Below are 18,344 nucleotides of genomic sequence, written 5' to 3'. Positions count from 1 at the left end.
GAGTTCAAATCCGGCCTCAGACACTTGACACTTACTAGCTGTGTGACCCTGGGCAAGTCACTTAACCCCCATTGCCCTGAAAAAAAAAAAAAGAGAATGTTGTGCATTCCCCTGACATTTATTATCGTCCTATATGGTGACAGTATTTTACATTAAAGTGCAGAATCTATAGTTTGGATTGAAGGTTAGAAGAAATGTAGAAGGTGAGGAAGGAAGTCAAGGGCAGGGGCATGCAAATCAGAAGGGTGTGGCTCACCTCCTTCCCACACTTCCTGAGGCCCTGTGACACCTGCCTAGTTGCAGTGCTGAAAAACACCTTACAGTCACCACCATATTTTCTCATTTCAGTCAGACCCCATAGGCTGTTCTATCTGAAGGAAGATGCATGAGGCACAAAGCTTGGAATGTCTGACCTGGAAGGGACCAGAGAGTGTTATAGAACTAGAAAGGACTATATGATGAGGAATATAAGTGGAATTGGATAATGACTCTGAGTCGGATGATCTGGGTTCGAATCCCACTTCTAACATTGCATGTGTGACCTTGGACAAATTATTTAACCTCCATGGTACTCAGTTTCCCCTTCAGTAATATGAGTGGGGAGAACTAGATGGCTCTGAAGGGCTTCCTAGCTATAAATCTATTATCCAGGCACTAAGTACTCCAGATATAAAGACAAATGTGAAACAATGCCTGTCTTCAGGTGATTTATTTTTTTAATGGGGGCAGGGGGAAGACGCCATAGACAAATAATTATATAGAGAATATATACAAAATTAATGGAAGGTGATTTTTAGGAAGGAGTGGGACCAGGGAAGGAAAGTTGTCACAAAACAAATGTCCTTTGAATTGAGCTTTGATGGAAACTAACAAGAACATTTGAGACAGAAGGAACCTCAAGACATATAGGGATTTGGAGCTGAAAGGGATCCTAGAACATAGGATGGGGTTTTTTGAGGGGGTTTGTTTGTTTTTTGTTTGTTTGTTTTGGTGAGGCAATTGGGGTTAAGTGACTTGCCCAAAGTCACACAGCTAGTAAGTGTTAAGTGTCTGAGGTCGGATTTGAACTCAGGTACTCCTGAATCCAGGGCCGGTGCTCTATCCACTGCATCATCTAGCTGCCCAGGATGTTTTTTAAATGAATATTTATTGATATGTTTTGTTTTTTAACATGGCCTAAATTTCCCCCTGTAGTTCTCCTCTACCCCTCCCAGGGAGCATCCCATAAATTTTTTTTTTTTGGAAAAAAAATCAATAAAACTTATCAGTAGATTGAAATAATTTGACAATGAATGCAACGTTCCACACCCTTAGACCTCCATCCCTCCCCTGTAGAAGAGCTGGGGGTAGAGGTAGGGAGGTGTCTTTTTAGCTCTTCTTTGGGGCCAAACTTAGATCATATAATATTAGAATTGAAAGGGGCTTCAAAGGCTATATGGTGGAATCCCTTCATTTTACAAAGAGGGTTGAGGTCACACTGAGTTAGTGAGTGACAGAATCTGGCCTGAATCCAGGTCTTATGACCCTAGGTCCCCCTGTATTTCCTATAAGGACTGCTCAGAGAGGGGAGAAAGGAAGACTGAAATTAATGTAAATGCACTCATATCCTCTGGAAGAAAAAAAAATTGTGACCTTACCAAAGGTCCTTAAAACATTGCTTTGGGAACTGGAGCAAATCGAGGGGCCCCGGACCTGCTGCCAGGCGGCTAGGACTGGAGGTTAACCCATCAAGTTACTATAGCAACAGCCTCCTCTTTCCTGTATGTGGTAGCAAAGGTTGAGCTTGCACTTTGATAATCATATGATTTTAGTTAGTTTTCTTACTGATGTGGTTGATTATGTTACTAGTTTTCCTAATGTTGAACCAGCCCTGCATTCCTGGTATAAATCCCACCTGGTCATAGTGTATTATCCTGGTGTGAGCTTGCACTTTGAGAGTAACTGAACTGTCTGTCATAATTTACAGATGTCCTGCCAGCTACACACCCCATTCTCTGCAGCTCTGTCCTCTTCCCTCTGGGGTTCAGCACTCCACCAAGCTTAGGTTCTTATCAGAGCACCACAGAGCCTGTTGGCCTCTCATGATTAGGACCAGCCTTAGCAACCAGCTATTGGGGCTACTGAGATGGTAGCCTAGATGACTGACCTCTCCTGAGATCCACCCTTCCCCGCCCCTTCTCCCCAGAAACATCAGAGAAGCTGCCTGGTGTTCATTGGGTTTCTATGTAGAAAGGACTTTTAGAAGGTTCTATTCAATTCTTCCACAAGCATTTATTTCGTTGAGCTTTTGTCATTGTATTTCTAGTCATGCCTGTTTGCATAGAAGGCATTTAATAAATGCTTGTTGAATGTAGTAAGGTCCTTGAGAGCAGAATTGTTTCATTTGTTGTATCTGTATCCCCAGTCCTAACATGATAGCTGGCACACGTTGCTGTTCAGTCGTTTCAGTCAAGTCCAACTCTTTATGACCCCATTTGGATTTTTCTTGGCAAAGTTCCTGGAGCAGTTTGCCATTTCCTTCTCCTGCTCATTTCACAGATGAGGAAACTCAGGCAAACAGGGTGAAGTGATTTACCCAGGGTCACACAGCTAGTAAGTGTCTGAGGCCAGGTTTGAATTCTAGGAAAATGAGTCTTCCTGACTCCAGGCCCAGTGTTCCACATACTGTGCCATCGAGCTACCTCTGGGCATATAGTAGGTGTTTAATGAGTGTTTGTTGATTGAGCCCCTTACAACTCTAATATTCTAATGGTTCTATATGAAAACTAGCTCAATGGGTAAGAAAGGTTGCAAATATAATAACTTGGTTGAAGAAAGAATTAGATCAATTTGACACTGCATGGTATGGTGGCAGGAGCACCGGAATTGTAGCCAGGAGACCTGAGTTTGAGTTTGACATTTATCAGTCTTGGGCAATTGATCTTGGGCAAGTTAGTAAACTTCTCTGAACCTCAATTTCCTCATCTATAAAATGGGGATGATCAAACTTTGTACTATTTACTACCTGCTTTACAGGGTTGTTATAAGGAAAACATCCTTTAAGTCTTGCAAAATACTACAGAAACTTGTTCCTGTTTTTATTCTTTTTTACTATGTCAACAGAATTTTGATTTCATCAAGACAGATTACAATCCCTTTCATGCTTTAGATGATGTTTTCATGAAATGAGTGGCCTGATAGTCATTCTTCGGATAATGAAAATCCCTGAGCTTTCCTGTTTAGGGATATTGCTAATATTGAAATTGAGAGCCAGAAGGACAAATATAGGATCATAGATCTACATCTGGAAAGGACTTTTGTTGTTGTTTAGTCATTTCAGTCATGTCTGACTCTTCATGACCCCATCTGGGGTTTTCTTGGCAAAGATCCTGGAGTGCTTTGCCATTTCCTTCTCCGACTCATTTGATAGATGAAACTGAGGCAAACAAGGTAAGTGACTTGTCCAGGATCACACAGCTAGTAAATATCTGAGGCCAAATTTGAAATCAGGAAGATGTCTTCCTGAGTCCAGGCCCAGCATTCTATCCACTTTGCCCCTAGCTACCCCGGGGACTTCATTTTACACATGAGGAAATTGAAATCCAGAAAGGTTTCAATTTACTCAAAGTCATAGAAGTCCTAAGTGACAGAGGTGGGATTTGAACCTGGTTCCTAAGATTTCAAAACTATCACTCTTTTCTCTGTCTTTCCAAAGGGATTGAAAAGGAAATGGGTTGAAGATAAATAGGAAATGAATGGAAATATATAAGAACAATAGATGAATGGTGAAAGGCTATAAACACACAGTTCTTTAAGGAGAGAAACTATTAATAACCATTTGGGAAAAAATTGCTCCAAATTACAAATAATGAGAGAAATGCAAACTGAAACAATTTTAAGACTCCCTCTCATGTATCAGATTGGTAAAGAGGAGAAGAAAGTAAAATGACAATTGTTGGAGGGCCTGTGGGAGTTGTGAACTGAGCAGACCATTCTGGAAATCAATTTGGAATTTTATCCCAAAAGCCACTAAAGGGAACATATCTTTTTGACCCAACAGCACTACTACTAGACTCATACCTAAAAGAGATCAAAGAGTGAAAGGATCCATATGTACAAAAATAGATATAGCTGTACTTTTTGAAGAAGGAAAGAATTAGAAACAAAGTGTGTGTAATTCAATTGGGCAATGGCTGAACAAATTATGATATGTGATTATAATGGAATATTATTGTTTTGTAAGAGATGATGAAAGGAATGGATTCAGAGAAGTCTGGGAGGACTTATATATAAACTGATGCAAAATTAAGTGAGCAGAACCAGGAGAAAAATGTATACAGTGACTACAACACTGTAAAGGAAAACAACTGTGAAAGATTTGGTTACGGTAATCAAAGTAATGAACAACCATCTATTCATATTTCACAGCTCTTGTAGAGGAGGTGGATTGGAGGTACAAAGTGAGACAACGTGTGGACTTGTTTTGTTTAGCTTTAATTATCTGTCACAAGGGACAGATTTTTGTGGGAGATTTATAGCGGTGTAGGGAAATAATGATAATATCAAAAATGAGGGGGAGCATCAAAATGAAACAAAATCCATAGAAGAGAGCAGGAGGTTCAAAAGGGGACACAAGAAGTATATGTTTAACATACACTTTAAGCAAGATTTGTGGTAGCATGTAAATCTTTTCTCCGTTCTTTGTATATGAAAATATTTGTTGATATTTGTCAAGTTCACAATTAAAATGTTTTAAAAATTAAATGGAGTGGACTAAATTTAAGCTTTCCATTACTGGAGGTGTTCAAGAAAAGTGTGTCAAGAAGTCCTCTGGGGCCTCTACCAACTGGGAGAAATTCTTTAGACTTGTGTCAAAATCTCAGCTTTTACTCTCCATATGACCTTGGGTAAAGACATATTCGTTTTTCTGGTCGGTCTTACCTCCATCCACTTAACGTCTTAAGGCAGATAGTCCTTAATTCCACAGATGGCATTAACGTAAAAGAGAAGGGAAGCATGGGGGGATGGGGGAGAAGGAGGAGGATGGAGAGAGGGAGAGGAAAGGAGGTGAAGAGGGGGAGGAAGAGGGATAGAGGAGGAAAAGAAGAAAGGAGAGGGACAGTCATAGGGAGGAGGGCAAGAGAGGAAGAGGAGGTAGGGAAGAGGAGAGGAAGAAAGAGAAGGTGGGAGAGAAGAGAGGGGGAGGGAGGAAAGGGAAAGTGAAAAGAGGTGGAAGAAGGGGGGTGGGGACAAGAAGGGACAGAGGGAGGGAGATGAAGGCGAGAGGTGGGAGGAGGAGGTGGCAGGAGGCGGGGAGGAGCCCCCAGGGGCTCGGGTGAGGAGGCTGTAAGAGCAGTAAACGAAGGAGGCGGGAGAGTGACCGAGTGGGGGGGGTGGGGGGGAGAGAGAAGGGACCTTCTAGGAGGCGGAAATTCCTTCGCCCCGCCCCTTCCCCATCTGACTCGAGCGGGCCCCTCCCAGTCCCCGCCTTTCTCCCACCCCGCCCGCCCCGCCCCCCACTCTCGTCTCCGGCCAATCCCAAAGCGCTTTGGAAGGACAGTGGGGTTTGGGCGGCGCGTGCGGCCAATGGAGCGGCGCGTTGTTGGGCTGCGGCCCCGCAGGCCGCACCCTGTGGTGAGGGGAGGAGCCGAGGGGGGCCGGCCGGGGAGGGGAAGGGGAGCGGGCGGAGGGCGGGGGAGTTCGGCCGTGGTTGAGGCTGCGCCGCGGCGGCTGAAGGGAGGCGGGGCGCGAAGAGAGGGTGAGGGAGAGGGGAGCAGGGGAGAGCAGGGTAAGGGACAACCGGGCGTTGCTGCTGCTGCCGCCGCCTCTGCCGCCGCCGCTGCTGCTGTTGCCACAGCCGCCGCCTCAGTCGCCTCAGCCGCCGCTGCCTGAGCGGAGGGGAGGGAGCCCGCGAGCGAGCTCCGCGCGGCCTCAGATTCTCCTGTGGAGGTGAGCAGGGGCGGGGGAAGGCGGAGAGAGGAGGGGGGCGGAGGGGAGGGGGACTCCTTTGGAGGAAGGAGGCTGTCAAGAGGCTTGAAGGGAGGGGGGAGTTGTTTGCGGGGAGGGGGCTCGGGAGTCTTGGAGGAAAGCGGAAGGTGGCGGGATAGAGGGGCTATGACGGGGAGGGGGTCCTCAGATTGGGAGGAGGGAGCTGCCCATAAGAGGGGGAGTTCAGGTTGGGGGGAGGTAAAGTGTGGAAGGCTCCGCCGAAGTGGGGTTCCTCAGGGGGATGGAGGAGCGGGAGATGACGAGGTTGTGGGGAGGGGACCCGGCAAGGGGGCGCTCAGGCATCATCGAAAGAGGGCCAAATTAGGGTGGGGAAGCTCAGACGGGCACCGGGCACTGGGGATGGGGCAAGGTGGCCTAGGCTATGTAGGAGAGAATTGGAGGGTGGGGGCGGAATAGAGGCATTCAGGTAATACAGTAGGATTCATGAGTCCCGGGATTATAGCTTTAGGCAAACTAAGGGGAGTCAGAGTGGACACTGAAAGTGGGAAGGCTTGGGGCGAGGGTTCAGTGGGTATGAGGGGCAGTGGTTGGTTAAAAAAAGGATTAAATACAGGTTGGTCAGACGGGAGGAGTGAATATTAATCTGGCATTTAGGGTAATGAAGCCAACGGTACGTGCAGAAGATTGGGGTGGTAATCCCCATGGCATATTTTAGTGTAATGCCATTGCGGGTTTTCAGTGTGCACAGTCTCCATTCCCTTGCTTATTGTATTAAAGCAGTATGGAGGGTTGACAGCTATGATTATTCTGCTCAGATTGTGCAGGGCAATATGAATAATATAAACCCATCACCAAGGAAGGAGTGCTAGGAAAGGGGGTTGATTTGCAGTTCTTCTTGTGATAGAATTGTGCAGGTTTTTTGTTGACTAGCGAAGCAGCAACATCAAGGGTAGGCCATGTTCTGTGGGGATTTTCATGAGTTATTAAGTGGAAGATCTGGTATAGACATATAAAAATGGTCATGTTAATTGTATTAATATAATAAAGCATTATCTGGACTCCACTACTGTCAACTACAAGTTCTTTTTTTAGGGTGCAGGTGTATATGTGCAACATAGGTATGCTTGTTTTTTTCAATACATTGAAAATTACTTAAGCAAAAAAAAGGGAGGGGGGAGAACCACACTGGAGATTTAATATCTGCTTTAGGGATAGGAAGAAGGGTCAGACTTGATCTTTTCTAAATATTATTGCAATTCGTAGTCATTCATTAACCTTGTTTTTAAATGTTTCAAAAGGTCCTTGTTAAGAATTATCTTTGTTTTCACTTTGGAGATTCATGACCACAGAATGTTATTAGACATAACTGCTTTTAGGTTAGTGGGTAGCTACAGGTATTGCCACCATACTGATTCCTATAATGCCCTTAAAGTGGCAGAATTTGATTGTTAGACCCAGGGAATACAAAATGATGGCTGATAATAGTTTTGTTTTGAGTAAATTAGAGTATATTTTTGCGGGGGGGGATTGATTGAAGGTTTACTCACATGAAGTTGTGAAACAGAAGGGAAAACATACTTAGCTAGAAGGACAGCTGAGCAATATATATTTTTAAATTAAGGTTTTCTTTTTGATGACTTTTGTTTTTATATCACATTCATTTCCAAATTTATCCCATTCCCTCCCCAAGCCATGGAGCCTTCCTTTGTAACAATGATTTTTTAAAAGAGGGGGAGGGGCGGCTAGGTGGCCCAGTGGATAAAGCACAGGCCCTGGATTCAGGAGTTCCTGAGTTCAAATCTGGACTCAGACACTTGACACTTAACTAGCTGTGTGACCCTGGGCAAGTCACTTAACCCCATAGCCCTGCAAAAAAAAAAAAGAGGGGGAAAAGCAATTGAATGAAATTTACTAACATGTCTTTATATATATATTGTTCTATATCCATTGTCCCCCACTCCTGCAGTAAAGGAATGGCAATGCATTTTCTGAACTCTTCTTCTTGTCCAAGCTTGGCCACTATAGTTACAAAGCATTGAGTTTTGTTTTATCTTTCTTTCCTTTTACAGTGTTTTTCTTGTATTTATTTTTTTCCCGATAGTATACACTTTTTAAAAGTGAACTCTAGGACTATAACGTGAGCAATTCCTAGTTGTTGTTTTGTCCAGTCAGTGATGGAACTGTCCTGTCTTAGAGAATTGACACATAGAGGTTAAGTGACTCACCTGGGGTCACATAGCTATTAAGCATCAGTCAGAATTTGATCTCAAGTCTTCCTGGCTTCAAGCTCCACACTCTATACGGTCTTCTATTATGATTTATACTGTGGAGAAAACCAAAGTTCTAAACTTGTTTGCTAAGGAAGTGAATGGTTTTGGCAGTCAAAACTGCTTTAGAAAGATTTTGATGTGGTTATGTAGTGCTTGCTATCCCACTATAGCTTGTGGCATGTTTTGGTTTAAGTCTTAAAGTCCCAGAAAAATGAGTCTGACTAGAATTTCTAGTCTAGAGGGTGTTTTTTCCCTTTCTAAATATTAATATTATGTAGGCAGACCATTTTATACTTTTCCATATCTGAAGTTATCTGATGAGAAGGAAACTGTCTTGACTGGTATTGTATTGCATATGTTCCTTGGAATGATTTCACATTTTCAGTTAGCCACTTCTAGATCATTTTATTTTAGTTTAGCTTTATCAGAATGTTTCAAAAATTTCAGTAATTTTTATTGAATGTAATATATCATTCACTTTTTTTGTTTGTTTTTTTGGTGAGGCAATTGGGGTTAAGTGACTTGCCCAGGGTCACACAGCTAGTAAGTGTTAAGTGTCTGAGGCAGGGTTTGAACTCAGGTCCTCCTGAATCCAGGGCTGGTGCTTTATCCACTGCGCTGCCTAGCTGCCCCCAGATCATTCACTTTTTTTTTTTTACATTAAGGTATTTTATTTTTTCCATTACATGTAAAGATAGTTCTCAACTTTTGTTTATACAAGCTTTACAATTTCAGATTTTTCTCCCTCCCTCCCCTCCCTCCCCCCTCCCCTAGACAGCAGGTAATCTGATATAGGTTATATCTATATATCTATATACATATATATATATATTTATACACACACATATATATACACATAATAACATTAATCCTATTTCTGCATTAGTCCTGTTATAAGAGAAAAAATCAGAGCAATGATGAAAAACCTCAAAATAGAAAAAAAACCAACAGCACCAAAAACAAAAGAAATAGTATGATTCATTCAGCATCTATACTCCACAATTCTTTTTTTTTTTTTCTTGGATTTGGAGATCCTCTTCTATCATTAGTTCCCTGGAACTCTTCTGTACCATTGCATTGGTGAGAAGAATATAGTCTATCACAGTAGATCAACACTCAATGTTGATGATACTGTGTACAATGTTCTTCTGGTTCTGCTCATCTCACTCATCATCAGCTCATGCAAGACCCTCCAGGTTTCTCTGAACTCCTCCTGCTCATCATTTCTTATAGTACAATAGTATTCCATTGTATTCATATACCACAACTTGTCCAGCCATTCCCCAATTGATGGGCACCCCCTCAACTTCCAATTCCTTGCTACCACGTGATCATTCACTTTTAATAGATGTTTATCATGCCATTTGTTTCCTATACTTGTCATTTTCTTTTTTTGTAAGAACATGATGTTCAGAGAATAGATTTTATATTTTTCTTGGATATTTTATGTTTGCAAAATGGAAATATTCTGTATAAAGTATTTTATGGCAACAATATTCTCATAGTTTGATTAGAATGAGGATTTAACTCCCCTTATGTTTTCAAATAAATTGTTTTGATTCGACTACTGGTCTCAGAGACTTCAATTTTGATTTTCTTTTTAATTTCTTCAACATTTCAAACATCAGTGATTTATTTTTCTATTCTGGTTTTGCCCAGGAACCCTTCTGCCTATTAGTAGATAGATAGTAATAGAACTCTTATCTATTGGTAATCCGTAAGAGTTACTGTGGAACAAAATAATTAATTGCCTTGTGGCCAACCTGGTGGTGCAGCTGCCCCACTTAGCTGCCCTTGTCACTGTATTATATTAGAGCCTTTTCCTGGTTGGTAGGACACAATTTATGACCCACTGGCTGATCTTTCAGAAACCCAGGGTCTCTTCCATGCCAGGATGTGGCATGGAAGAGTAGGACTTTGATGGAAGTTCTGCTATTTTTAAAAATCGAATATTTCAGTTCCAACAATTTAATGAGTTTTTTAGATGTGCCAGTTCTGAAAGACTTAAAGCACCTAGCTCTTCTTTTGTTCAAACTAAGTTTCATATCAAAGACTTGTTGGTTGCTTTTCCCTCTTCTCTTCCCTACCTACTTGGTCCCTTGGCCTTGAGCCATCCCAGAACCCCTCAGGGACTGCCTGTGGTTAGGAAGACCTACTATCCCTGGGAGTGCCTTCCCCTTTGCCTTTCTCCTTCACTCCTTTGTCCTGACTGTTTGATTGGTTACATTTCCCACCAAGCTGCACTCATTTTTTAGACTTCTTCATCATGACCCCAGGAACCTCATCATCCTGCAAAAGCACATCTGCCTTGCTACTTGTACCTGTATCTCATCAGCACCATGGGACCATGTTAATTGAAGGGTAGAGCAGAGAGAGCTTCTCCCAAAATTTCCATTTAAGGAGGGCACCCAGGCCAGCTGCCTTTTCATTTCCAACTTGGCTGCATTCCTTTGGACTTTTTCATCATGTCATTCTCCCCACCCCCAACCCTGACCTCCCTCATTAGATTGTAAACTCCTTGAGGACAGGAACTGGCTTTCCTTTTAGTATTTATATCCCCAGAGTTTAGCACAATGCCTTAGTAGGCACTTAATAAACATTTATTGATTGATGTGTGTTGGATGAGACAAGAATCAACAAATCTATTGCATCTAAATAGATGGAGGTTCTTCAGGCTTTACCATCTACCCTACCTCAAAGCCCTGAAGTCTTCTGGCACAGTCATCTAACCTGCTTGTGGAACCTGAGGTGCCCTGAATCTGACTTCTGCCCTCCCACTGAACCTTTACTTCCAGGTTCTTTACATTTGCCTTGCTGTTGAACTTCCTTTTATGTGTTATCTCCCCAATTAGAGTGTATGCTCCTTGAGAACAAGAATGGTCTCTCTCTTTTTCTCTTGGTATCTCCAGCACTTAGCACAATGCTTGGCACATAGTAAAAGCTTAATAAATCTTTTTTTTTTTTTAATCTTTTCATCATTGACCAAATAAATTACCAAAGTCACTTTTGTCAGGTACTGGATTTTCTGCCTCCAGTTTCTATCACCTTATTTAGTAGGTTCTAAAATGTTTTGCTTTTGAGATTTTGGAAGAACCTGAGATGGTAACTGTGTGAAAAAATTAAAAATGAAGATTTAAGTTCATAGTAACCGTGAGCCTCAACTTGCCAATTTGAATATGTTCCTTTTAATATTACAAATGTGTATCAAGTTACTATTTGGATATTTGTACCTTGAAAGTTCTTGGTACATATTATAGAAGTAGACTTTTCTTTTTTTTTTTTTTTTAAGTGAGGCAATTGGGGTTAAGTGACTTGCCCAGGGTCACACAGCTAGTAAGTGTTAAGTGTCTGAGGCCAGATTTGAACTCAGGTACTCCTGACTCCAGGGCTGGTGCTCTATCCACTGCGCCACCTAGCTGCCCCAGAAGTAGACTTTTCTAAGACTTCTTCGTAACTCAGATTCTTAGCCCAGAAACTCTTCTTTTTTTTTTTTTAAAGTGAGGCAATTGGGGTTAAGTGACTTGCCCAGGATCACACAGTAAGTGTTAAGTGTCTGAAGCCCGATTTGAACTCAGGTAGTCCTGAATCCAGGGCCGGTGCTCTATCCACTGCGCCACCTAGCTGCCCCCCAGAAACTCTTTAGTCCCTCAGAGAAATTAAGTTGTTTTTAGGGAATTAAAGTAGACTGACCTAAATGTTGAGAGCTGTGGGGAACAGTTTTCTACTAGACTTTAAAAGAGAACAGTCTTTCACTTAATTTTTTTTTTTTTTTTAGTGAGGCAGTTGGGGTTAAGTGACTTGCCCAGGGTCACACAGCTAGTAAGTGTTAAGTGTCTGAGGCTGGATTTGAACTCAGGTCCTCCTGACTCCAGGGCCGGTGCTCTATCCACTGCACCACCTAGCTGCCCCTTTCACTTAATATTGATAAAAATATTCTTCTAAATGGTTAATTATTTTGATGTTATAATTTGGAATGAACAAAGTGCCTTGCAGAGATATATGATTTATATGAGGCCATCTTTAGTTCAGGAATTCTGTGTAGTCATCAAAAATCTTAGAGAAATAATAGTTGCCTTTTTTTTTTTTTGCAAGAGGCAATTGGGGTTGAGTGACTTGCCTAGGGTCACACAGCTAGTGTTAAGTGTCTGAGGCTGGATTTGAACTCAGGTCCTCCTGACTCCAGGGCTGGTGCTCTATCCACTGTACCACCTAGCTGCCCCAGTAGTTGCTTTTTACTTTTACATCTTAAGCCCTCATTCCTCAGCATTTATTAAACCCATGTTTCCTCTGTACTGAGAACTGGGAATATAAGGAAAGTAAAAACAAAAACAAACAAACTCCTACCCTACAGGAGCTTACATTCTAACTAGGAAAGACAACATTCAAACAATACATACATGAGACATAAAGGATAAATTGGAGGTAACCTTGGAAGGTGCAAGGTGAGAGTAGGAGACAGGGAAAGGCCTCATGAAGAAATTTAGATTTAAGCTGTCTTGAAGGAAGCCAGGAGGTAGAGATGAGAGAGAGCATTCCAGGCATGGGAATAGTTAGCAGGAAGGCACAAAATCAGGAGGTGGAACAAGAAGGCCAGTGTCAATAAAGGAAGCAGGTAAAGTGTAAGAAGACTAGGAAAGGTAGTAAGGGGCCAGATAATGAAGGACTCTAAGAGCCAAACAAGAGTTTATATTTGATCCTGGAGGTAATAGTAAGTCTCAGGAATTTATTGAATAGGCAAGTAACATTGTTAGATTTACACTTTAGGAAGATTCCTTTGGCTGAGTAGAGGATATGCTTGAGTGGAAAGAGACTTGAGGTGGAGGGACCAACTAGAGGGCTATGGCAAGGGTCCAGTCGTGAAGTGAAGACCTGAACCAGAGTCTTGGTGGCTCTTTCCATGCTGATAACAACCCTATCTTTAGATATCCTAGATTTCCCGTATCCTTAAAAAATTCTTACTTGAGAGGAACATTTCCTTTATATTTCGTCACTTTCACAGTCAACTCCTAGAAAAAGATGTCTATACTCATTGACGCCACTTCTCATCACAAACTTTTGCATTTTGTTTTCCAGTTCTTTATTCAACTGAAACTTTTCTTAAGAGTTACTAATGCCCTGGATTCACTTGATATTTAATAGCTGTGTGACCCTGGGCAAGGCACTTAACCCTCATTGCCCTGCCCCCCCCCCAAAAAAAAAGTTACCAGTGATCTGTTAAGTGCCAAATTTAATGATCTTAGAACCCTTCTTCCTGATAACCATTTCTTCTTCTTCTTCTTTTTTTTTTTTTGGTGAGGCAATTGGGGTTAAGTGACTTGCCCGGGGTCACACAGCTAGTAAGTGTCAAGGGTCTGAGGTCAGATTTGACTCAAGTCCTCCTGAATCCACTGCGCCACCTAGCTGCCCCTGATAACCATTTAACATTGTTGACCACGCTTTTCTCTTTTCTTTTCTTTTTTTTTTTTAGTGAGGCAATTGGGGTTAAGTGACTTGCCCAGGGTCACACAGCTAGTAAGTGTTAAGTGTCTGAGGTCAGATTTGAACTCAGGTACTCCTGACTATAGGGCCGGTGCTCTATCCACTGCGCCACCTAGCTGCCCCCACCCTTTTCTCTTGAATACTGGGTTTTCTCTCCTCACTTCCTACCTGTCTGATCATTCCTTAGTCTCCTTTGCTGATTTGTCATCTGTATCATGTTCACTAATTTTGATTGTGCCTAACACTTTGGCCTGGACCCTTCTCTCTCTCTCTCTCTCTCTCTCTCTCTCTCTTTTTTTAATACATCCTCTCATTTGGTGATTCTCATCAGCTTCCATGAGTTCAATTACCGTAATTAACAAATGATTCCCAATCAATATATTCAGCCCTAGTCTTTCTCCTGTGCTACAATTCTGCATCATGAACTGCCTCTTGGGCATTTCCAAACTTCCCTATTATTACTACTAAGAGTACTTTGCAACCTTAGTGCCACTCATATCTATTTGTTGCCGAAGTTTTTTTTTCCTTCTTTCTAGAGGCAGCTAGGTAGCACAGTGGATGGAGTGCTAGGCCTGAAATCAGGAAGATCTGATCACTTCCTAAATTTGTGACCTCGGGCAAGTCACTTAACCTCTGTTTCAGTTTTATCAAGTATTAAAAAAAGGGACAATAATAGCCATGAAGATCAAATGAAGCACTTTGCCTAGTACCTTGTGCTCAATAAATGCTTATTATCTTCCTATCCCCTTCACATCTCTTGTTTATATCCTCTTCTCTCTACTATATATGGCCACCAGCGCAGTTCCTTACTTCTCACCTAGACCATTGCTATATTCTTCTATTCAGTCTACCTATCTCAGGCCTCTTTCCACTCCCTATTATTTCTAGATCAAGCTTAAACTTTGACATTAAACTTTCTTTACAAACTTTACAAACTTTCTTTACAGTCTATTTCCTTTGTACCTTGCTAGTATTCTTATACTCTCTTCCATGTACTCTGTTATCCACGTATTGGTTTACTTTTCCATATACATGACACTTCATCATGACAGAGATGTGCCTTCGTCATGACTGTCTGCTATCCCTTCTCACTATTGACTTTTGGAATTCCTGGTTTCCTTCAAAACTCAGCTTAAGTGCCACCTTCATGGAGTTTTTACCAAATTTCTCACCCTTCCCCAACCTAGCAACTAGTTTACTCATCAAAACTACCTTGATTTCATTTCATATATTTTATGGATATGCTTATATGTACATATTGTCTTCTCCTTTAAAATACAACTCCTTGAGGGCAGGTATGATTCTACTTTTTCTCTTTATCCCTAGCATTTCACATCGTTGCTGGAACATAAGTACTTAATAAATTGTTTGATGATTGATTAGGTGTCCTCTTATTTGTCTGACTACTTCTCAGTCTCCTTTGCTAAATTTCTCATCTGTGCCCTACTTTCTGGACATACCCTAAGACTCAGTTCTGTACTCTTTTCTTCTCTCTTTACATTCTCACTTGGTGAGTTTCTCAACTCCCATGGGCTTAATAGTCACTGAATGATTTCCAGATCTATATATCCAGCCTTGATCTGTAGTTCCACATCACCAATTGCCTGTGGGGCATTTCAATCTGAATTTTCTGAAAGTTCCTCTAAGTTTAGAAGAGAAACTTTTATATCCATACCCTCTTAAGTCCCTAAACACAGTACTACCATATTTTTATTCACTCAAATGTTCACAACCTTTGTCATTCTCAACTTCTTAATCTTCCACAACTCCATTTATAATCATTTGCCAAGTCTTGTTGATTTGTACTTCCACAATATTTCTTACAATGATTTCCTTCTCTTTACTCATACTGTCATCACCCTATGTGCTCAGCAAAGAACCTGTCACATAATAGGTGCTTAATATAAATGTCTATTGATTGATAGTTCATTCCCTCATTACCTTTCTCTTGGATTCTTGCAACAGATTTTTTATTTTAATATTTAATTATTTCTAATTACACATAAAAACAATTTTTAACATTTTTTAATTTTTTTACAATTTTTGGTTCCAAACTCTCCCCCTCTCTCCCCCTGCCCCTTATTGAGAAGATAAGTAAGCAGTTTAATAAAAGGTATACATGTACAGTCATGCAAAACATATTTTCACATTAGTTATGTATTGAAAGGAAACATACAAAAACCCCAAGAAAAATAAAGTTTTAAAAAACCAGCATACTTTGATCTGCATTCATATCAGATCTTTCTTTGGAGGAAGATGGCATTTTTCCTCATAAGTCCTTCAGAATTGTATTAGATTTTTGTATTGCTTAGAATAGCTAAAAGTCATTCACAGTTGATCATTGTACCATATTGCTGTTATTATGTACAATATTTTGGTTCTGTTCACTTCACTTTGCAATCAGTTCATGTAAGTCTTTTCAGTCTTTCTGAAACCATCCTGCTCATGATTTTTTATAGCTCAATAGTATTCTATCACAATCATATAACACAGCTTGTTCAGCCATTCCCCAATTGATGGGCATCCCCATAATTTCCAACTTTTTGCCAACACAAAAAGAGCTGCCATAAATATTTTTGTATTTATAGGTCCTTTTCCTTTTTTCTTTTTTTAAATTTCTTTGGGATACAGACGCAGGAGTAGTATTTATAATAGACTTCTAACATCTCTCTGTGTCCACCCTTTCCTCTCCGAGATCTATCATTTACACAGTTATCAAAGTGATATTCCTAAAGCACAAGTGTAAGAATGTCATTCCCCTGCTCAATAATTCCAATGACTCCTTAGTGCTTCTAGGATTGAATTCCAACTCTTCTGGCATTTAAAGCCCTTCATTACCTGGCTCCAAATTACTTTTGAATAAATGAATGAAACAAGCATTACGGGCTTCCTGTTTGCTAGGCATGTACTAGACAATCCCTACCTTTAAGGAACTTGCCTTCTAAATGGGGAATAGAAACCAAAGGTGGGCTATTTGGTCTGGAAAGTGATCAAATGGTAATTGGAGTCATAGGGCAATTGATTGAAAATCCTTTCTTGGAACTGTATATAGTCTTGATGTGATATTTGTTCCTAGAGTTAGAGGTGGAAAGGGGATAGGCAATGGCACTTTGATGCAGCCCAGTAGGAATATAGCTAGAAAACAGTGTGGGAGTTCTGGAGTGGCCTACAGGTTATGAATTCCCACCAAGCAGAAACCTTTTTAACCTATTACACAATACTTTTAATTTACTATGGATTCTAGCTAAATTGGTCTACAGAGAAGGCTGTGTGAAATCCAGTTCATCTGCAGTTCTTAAGATCTCTAGCTTCCTTCAAAGCTCCACTCAATCACTTTCCAGATTTAATCATGGTGGATATGGAAGAAAAGAAAAATCTGCCATCTTTTGGAGACTCCTTTCTTAAAAGCTTTATAGAACAGAAAGCTAAACTCTTGAATGAAGAAGGTAGCTATAAAAAAAGCTTCCAAAGATAAGAATTATAGACAGATGTTCAAGAGTGAAATTTGACTGGTTTTGCTATTGGCAAACACTACAAAGCTTTGAACAACTTCCTCTGGCCTTCCAAATTGGAATGAAAAAAGATTACTCTACATTTTAGTGGAAGGTAGGATGCTGGGAATAGGGAAGGCCAGATCAATAAAGTTATTAGAAGAATGAGCTTAAAGTATCTCCCATGATTATTTGTCTAAGGATCTGTTAATAAAGATGTCTGTTAATTTAAAAAAAAGCTCAGTTAAATGCTGCCTATTCCATTGTCTACTAGTGCTTTCCCATCCAACCCTCCAATAAACTACCTTATATTTACTCTCTTTTTTTTCAGGGCAATGAGGGTTAAGTGACTTGCCCAGGGTCACACAGCTAGTAAGTGTCAAGTGTCTGAGGCTGGATTTGAATTCAGGTCCTCCTGAATCCAGGGCCAGTGCTTTATGCGCTGCTCCACCTAGCTGCCCCCTATATTTACTCTCTATATGTATGGCTATTCCCTAAATAATGTGTAAGCACCATGAAGGCTTTTTATTTTTAGCCTCTTGTACATGGGTAGGTATCTAATAAATGCTTATTAATTTGTATTGAGACTCTGTACTTAGTTTAAAAACCCACATGGGCACAAACAGGTAGGACCCCAAAGTGTGATTAATTAGTTCTTCCTTCTCTACTCAAAGTTCTAGGGGTTACCTTCAGGGACAGTAGGATTCTTTTTCATGCTTTATGCTCAAGCCTTATCCATTGTGTTCTGTCTATATCCTGTAAGGAATTAATTGTGATTTGATGTTTTCATAACCCCATCTTTGCTTCATCATGCTCAGACTGAAAAGATGCAAGCTTTAAAAGCCTAAGAGAAGATGGGTGTGTACTTTAAGAGATAATAGAACAAACAAAAAGAACTCTGATCACAAAGAACATTTATTGAGTCAAAGTATCAAACCAAGTGCCTAACCCCCACCTAGGAGTTCCCCCACTCCCACATGGGTCTGGCCAAATTATAATGGGGACAGCCCAGGGGTATGTTAAACCAATTGGAGACTCAGCATGGCTATAGAACCACCCTTCCTGTGCAAGAGGCAGGAAGGGGGAGGAAGACACTCACAGAGGGACGGGGGCAGGAAGGGAGAGACAGAGACAGAGAGACAAGCTGGTGGGTGTTTGATCTTGGGACCTAACCAGG

At 41.1% G+C, this 18,344-nt stretch overlaps 1 protein-coding gene across 9 annotated transcripts in view; it reads left to right on the top strand.

Moving 5' to 3' along the window:
* The first annotated feature begins 5,688 nt into the window (after positions 1-5,688).
* The window catches only part of ADD1 (adducin 1), a 116,803-nt gene continuing 104,147 nt past the window's right edge, over positions 5,689-18,344 (top strand). For 2 of the 9 annotated variants that reach the window (XM_043970398.1, XM_043970400.1), the window contains exon 1: positions 5,690-5,928. The gene's annotated coding sequence lies outside the window, so the exon portion shown is untranslated. Of the gene's footprint in view, positions 5,929-18,344 lie in introns of all 9 variants that reach the window. The other 7 variants (XM_043970396.1, XM_043970395.1, XM_043970399.1 and 4 more) reach the window with 6 other exon arrangements.

Source organism: Dromiciops gliroides, chromosome 6 (genome assembly GCF_019393635.1).
Source record: "Dromiciops gliroides isolate mDroGli1 chromosome 6, mDroGli1.pri, whole genome shotgun sequence".
NCBI lineage: Eukaryota > Metazoa > Chordata > Mammalia > Microbiotheria > Microbiotheriidae > Dromiciops > Dromiciops gliroides.
This window is presented reverse-complemented; position numbering and strand designations above follow the sequence as displayed.